The following is a 6,885-nucleotide window of genomic DNA, read 5'->3' as shown; positions in this document are numbered from 1 at the left end:
GGTAGAAGTTTGTCTTGTTCACGCTTGACAAAAGAAAAACACTCCCAACAATCCCGCTCGCCCCCCCTCCACTACCACCGCCACCACCTCCCTCAAAAAAATGTTGAAAAAATAAGCAAATAAAATTTTAAAAAATAAATAAATAAACTCAAGAGCTCTATGTATTCTTCTCTGCAGGGTTTGGGTGTTTGCAAACAAAAAGAGGTAGGTCCGAAAGGTCCAAAATGTCGCTTTGAGAAGCCTGAGCGCAGCCCAGCAAGACTTGTGCACATTCCTGTGCTGTTTGCTCGCCTGAAAGAGCTCTTTTACTTGTCATTCACGTCAGGCTCAGTGGCGGTGATGCTGGTGGGTCGCTGCTGCCCGACCCCCCCAAAATGCATCCCAGTACCATCCAGAGCACAGGAGAACAACGCGCAGACCGTCGGTCATTCTGCTGTCTGGGAAGGTTGGGCTCGCTCTGAGCATCCTCCCTCATACACAGACATGGAGTCATAGTCCTCATCATGCAAAGTATGTATGTATGAGGGGTGATTGATGCCACCCAAAAGGGGTTGTGGGGGGTGCTCTGAGGAGGAAAGGTGAATTAATGGCATCAGTTTTACAGGATAACAACAGGAATAAATAGAAATGAATAGGAAAGTTAACAAGAGTTGACTGTTTTTATAGAAAGGATTAAAACACCAAAGGTAAGGAGTAGAAATATTAGCAGAATATAATATTCTTATAATATTCTGCCACACAAAAAAGTCTCACAATCTTTACATTAATTAGGAATTAATGTTATTTTTTTGTCAATCACCATTTTTATAATTCAATTTACTTCATCAAACCAATAATAAAACCAATGAAATAATAAACCCAGCTGTATGGCTTAATCCTACAACTGTGGAGAAAACCATGGGTAAAACACCATTTTTAAACAAACAAAAACAGCTTAAGTTTTACTGCTTCAGGCTAGCTTACTAACATCGTGTCAGCAGTTTGTCTAAGTTTATATGATTACACGTCCTTGTGCATAAGAGATGGTATTGATTGTACAACTTCTGAAATCCAATTTGTCTGTACATGTGTGCACGATGTGCATGAGTGTGTGCACATCTCCAGCCCACAACAAAATCTCACAGTGGTGTACGTCATTACTATCTGATGTTACTGTGCCAGCCACCTTTTTCAACTGTGGGATGCTTTTAGCCATGTGCCCACAGGCTACAGAATCCAACCCCCTGCACAAAGGATCCCCAGCCAACCAGAAGGAGTCACTAGTTCCACAGCAAGGACATGAGCCCTCACTGGTTTCCCACCCATGGACACTGTGAATTGAGCTGGAAGCACTGCAGCCATAGATTGGGCACAGATCTATGCATCTATGCATAGTTGAATTAGTTTGACTTTGCACTTGCACAATAGGCGGCACTGATGTCCCATAAGCTAATGGAAAGAACTAATTATTCTGTGTTTATTCCTCTGCATAATTGCAACAATGTGATTGCAGTATAAACCACTAACAAATCTATTCACCACAATGGCAATCCTCACAATGGCTCCTCCGCTTCTCCTCCCAATTACTCGGACACTAATCGCCCCTCATACACTCCACTGTTTCCTCCTGCCGTCTTTGTCGCTGCTCACGCCTCCATCACACAAAGCGCAGTGTAGTGGAAACTCGTTGGTGCCTCGGTCACCAACGAGATAAGGATGCTGCAACATGCCCCTGGCTTTTTTTTTTTCTTGGTGTATTGGTAAACAGCTTCAGGGTGTAAACCTATAGTTACTGCATGGACACTTATTAAATATCACATACTACCTTTAAACTGAATGTCATACAATACAGATAAACACTGCACACTTTTCATTTTTAAATGTAATTCAGAGTTTCCACTGAGTTTCTGTTTCTTTATATTCTTTTTTTTTTAATTAGGCAGAGTAAATGATTTTTTAGGCCCAACAACTCTTTCATTGACTAGAATAACAATTTTTCAACAGCACAAATAAATGTAGAAAAGTGACATTTTAAAAAAAGGACCTGTTCACTTAACTCACATCTAATCTATAGGCTGCCTGCTTTACAATGATAAACTCTCCAGAGAGTGGGTGAAGAGCTTGATGTGACACTAACAAGAAGAGACATGCCCTTAACCAATAATTTACTGAAATGCAGTGTTGCATACAAAAAATAAGCAGCTATATGGGGCCAATGCGGCCGAAACCCCAACAGTGTTAGCACTGACATTCAAGATAATCAATAATCATAAATAAATACAGAGAAAGAAAGCCATACAGTGTTGGCTGGATTTAAATGTTTTCGCCGAGAAATGGAAATGAAAATAACACATACAAGCAAATAAACAGTTCTCATACCAGCTGTAGAAGCTTTTTTTAAACCTTTATGAATCATATTTTGCAGTAGCCAGAAGAAAATTCCAGCACTGCACTGGCCGCGCACACAAACACACACAGTACTTGCAGTTACATTTGACAAACCACTATCTGCCTTGTATAACAGCAAGTAAGGGGAAAAGATTTGCCTTGTTAAGGGATGCGATGTGCAATGAATTACCTAAAAAAAATGCTGATTCATTCTTATGATAGTAAATACTCTTCACTGGTGTTGACTTTGATTAAATCTTTATTAACAGCCTCACAGACAAACAGCCCAGTTATAAAGAATATTAAAGAGGATTTTTCATATCAAAGTCTGTTTATGGGTGTTGGGGAGTCCTGTTGCACATGTGAAAATAGTTGTACAAAGAAAGCCTTTTGTGGCTTCAGGGGGAGCTCAAGTGCTCAAGTGATATCACTTGAGTCAGCACTGTCAGGGCTGAAGACTACAATCTGAAAATGAGAAAAATCTGGGGGTGTGGAGTTAGAGAGATGTAAGTTTGGGGCGTTAAGTTAAGCGTGCGGCTTTGGACTTTGGACCGCCCAGAGATCGGAGGGCCGCCAGTTCGATTCCTCGACCAAGCACATTGGATACGCACAATGGATATGGGTGGTGGAGGTGTGCCCCCCGCCTCTGCAACTATGGCTGTGGTGCCCCTGAGCAAGGCACTGATCTACCCCAGCTCCCCGGGCTCCCACAGCATCTCTTGTGCATGTGCATGCTTGTGTGTGTGTTTCGTTCACTTGGTGTGGGTAAAATGCAGAGAGTAATTACCCCAGCTTCAGGGATTAATAAAGTATAAGCTTTACCAGACCTCTGTGGCCCGCTCTTCATTTTTGCTTGGGGTGAGAAGCTAGAAGCTATAAAGAAACAAAAATATTAAAGGACAGTTCTAACTTACTATTTGGAAATTTCACAAAGTTAAGATCTGCCATTCAGACAAATACTATAGAATACACATTTTATGGTTTATGTTTTTATGCCTCCACGCCGGAGATGGCCAAGGCCGGGCGCATTATGTTTTCGGCTTGTCCATCCGGCCGTCCATCTGTCCCTCCATCCCTCCATCCCTTCCTCTGTCCCTCCCTCCTGGATTCCTCTACATGCGATCTCAAGAATGGTTGCTGTGATCGGGGACCAGTGAATTTGGGGACCAGTGACCTGTGTTTTTGTATGGTGTCACAAGCCAAAAGGACTGGGAACCACTGGTCTAAGTTTTAATAATGTATTATATATTTTATGAGCACATAAAATGTTAATTTAGAAAGTAACCAACAACACAAAAGTAGTGGAACAGAGGATAAAATAGCAAAAAAATGGAAACAGTCCATGGTAAACTGTGCTTAAAAGAAGTACTTGAGGGACTGTTATTTTCCACCTCTGACTACAAATTTAAATTTAACTTGGCAATAACTGAGGCAGCTCATATTTCAAAATAAACTGTTTATTTGTTCACTGAAATGGATATGAAAAAAGATCATAAACAGTAATACACTTATATACACTGGAAGCCACTGTTACTTCTTCTCAGTTTGTTTTCTTGAGAAGAAAAGACAAGGTGTAGCCACCTTTGTACATATAAACACGGTGGACAAAAGAACTGAAACACCTCTTGATATAATGCAGTTCAATTCAAAACCACCACAAAATGCATCCTTCAAAAATTACTTTGTTTAGAAACCAGCAGAACCAATAGAATCACTGATTCCATGTAGACAGTGATGTCATCATAAATGACATCATCACTTCATGTGCCTTTGATCTGGATCACTATATAGACACACACACACTGCATGTAGAACACTTCTATAGCTTGGTCCCCGCTGTGAAACAGTGAGAGCTCAAATCTTATTTGCAAGACCACAAGTAGAAAACGCAGAAGACAAGACTCCAGAAATTCTTTGTGACAGGACTATTGAAAAACCACCATCAATGGAACCAGCAAAGATCAACGAGTCACAGTCTATGAAGGAAGCAGCCACCGAGCAAATGCCTCAGCCAGTCAACCCCAGGAAAACTACCAATCTCCAGCAGGTGGCTGAGCTGAATTCGTGCCAGCAGCTCAATAAGGCTGGCTCTAAGGCTTCACTCCCGAGAGGAATTTTGAAACACCACACGAAGGAGGGGCAGAAGGACAAAACATCTTCGACTCGTCAAGCCCGCTTTGCATTGCCTGTGGTACAACAACAACCTGCAGTCCAGACAAAAACACAGTCTGCACTGAAGATGAAAGCTGAAGCTGTGGAAACCAACAAACAGCCTGCAGCAACAGCACAAGAGCAGGTTGCAGCAACACCACTGGCAACATTTACTATCATTAGAAAAGAACGGCCTGCAACATATGCACAGGCTGTAGCGGCACCACCGGCAAAATCTACAGTGGTTAGACAAGCAATGCCTATGACATATGCACAGGCCATTGCAACATCACAAAAGAAGCCTGAAGCAAGACCACGACCCCAGCCTGAAGCAAGACCACGACCCCAGTCTGTAGCAAGACCACGACCCCAGTCTGAAACAAGACCACGACCCCAGTCTGTAGCAAGACCACGACCCCAGCCTGAAACAAGACCACGACCCCAGTCTGTAGCAAGACCACGACCCCAGTCTGAAACAAGACCACAACCCCAGTCTGTAGCAAGACCACGACCCCAGCCTGAAACAAGACCACGACCCCAGCCTGAAACAAGACCACGACCCCAGCCTGAAGCAAGACCACGACCCCAGTCTGTAGCAAGACCACGACCCCAGCCTGAAGCACAGACTCAACAATTGTATTATGTAACACAGCAAGAGCTACAACACTATCGCTGGGTCATGAACAAGAACCATGACACCATATGCACTCTGGCAAGAGAAAAGGCCTACTTGGTCACTGAGCTGACAAGGTTGAACCAACAAATCAATCAAAGAGAAGCTCAGGTAAACCATAACACGGAGGTCTCTTCTGCCGAGCCGTGCCAAAAGGAGATCGTGGAAAAAGATGTTGCCTTAAAAATACAGACTTTAGAGGAAGCTCTCCAAGCTGAGACAGAGAAGAGGAAGGAGGCGGAGGCTTCACTAGCCAGACAGAAGGAGGAAACTTCCAAAATCAAAATTGCACTGGCACAGGCTGAAAACAACCTGGAAAAGTCGTCACAATGCCAGTCGGAGGAAGACAAGGCTGTGCTTATGCAGAACCTGGAGGACATAAATAAGAAGTGGGAGAAGGAAAGGCTCCATGTCCTGGATCAGCAATTGCAGGCAGTCTCCAGCCTGGAGGTTCAATATATGCAGGACCTGGAGAAAAAAATGACTGAATGGGAGAAGGAAAGGTCCCACCTCCTGGATGAACAAGCACAGGTGACCTCTAACCTTAAGGCTGGGTTTAAGCAGGACCTGGAGAAGAAAAGACAGGAATGGGAGAAGGAAAGGTCCTGCATCCTGGATGAACAAGCACAGGTGACCTCTAAACTTAAGGCTGAGTTTAAGCAGGACCTGGAGAAGAAAAGACAGGAATGGGAGAAGGAAAAGTCCTGCATCCTGTACAAGCAATCGCAGGTTATCTGCAACCTTAAGACCAAGTATGAGCAGGACCTGGAGAAGAAAAAAGAGGAATGGGAGAAGGACAGGTCCTGTCTCCTGGACAAACAATCACAGGTAACATCTGAGCTAAAGGCTGAGTTTACGCAGGACCTGGAAAAAAGGCAAAATGAATGGGAGAAGGAAAGGTCCTGCCTCCTGGATGAACAATTGCAGGTAACCTCCAGCCTCAGGGCCGAGTTGGTCAAGGCGCAGGAGGACCTGGAGAAGGAAAAGATACAGAGGTCTGAGGAAAAGTGCAGGCTACTGGAGTCCCTGAGGATTACCAAGCAGGCTTTGGAGGTCAAGAACAAAGAGGGAGAAAAATTTAAGATTGAATTTTTGGAGAGGTTAACAACTCTGGAAAATCAGTTGAACGAGGGTCAGAAAAAGAAGAAGAAGAAATCTTTGAGGAAACGATTCCTCCGGCTCTTTGGAAGAACTGGGGGGACCCAACCTCGCTCTGACCTCTAAGTCTGAGATCTCCCCCACTGCCCCAAAACCTACCCCACGCCCCCCCCATCCCCATATTCCCCTTCCCCCTAAACCGCCCCCCAACCCCCATATTCCCCTTCCCCCTACCACCCCTCCACCCCCCCACGCCACCCACCCCACACACCCCACCCACCCCCCACCAAACCCAACTGGTCCAAGCAGATGGCCACCCACACACAGAGCCTGGTTCTGCCCAAGGTTTCTTCCAAACAAAAGGGAGTTGTTCCTTGCCACTGTCGCCAAGTGCTTGCTCTTGTGGGAACCCCCCCCCCCCCCACACACACCCCCAAAAAATCACTGATAAATAAATAAACCCCCCCCCCCCAAAAAAAAAAAAACAATGGTCTTGATGCTTTTACTGATACAAAGCAAGAATGACTGTCTTGACTAGTTTATGTTGAGACAGACACAGACAGACACAGATAGACACAGATAGATATACATAGATA

The sequence above is a fragment of the Toxotes jaculatrix genome, chromosome 12 (assembly GCF_017976425.1).
Source record: "Toxotes jaculatrix isolate fToxJac2 chromosome 12, fToxJac2.pri, whole genome shotgun sequence".
Lineage (NCBI taxonomy): Eukaryota > Metazoa > Chordata > Actinopteri > Toxotidae > Toxotes > Toxotes jaculatrix.
The sequence above is the reverse complement of the archived record's forward strand: the minus strand, read 5'-3'. Positions refer to the sequence as shown.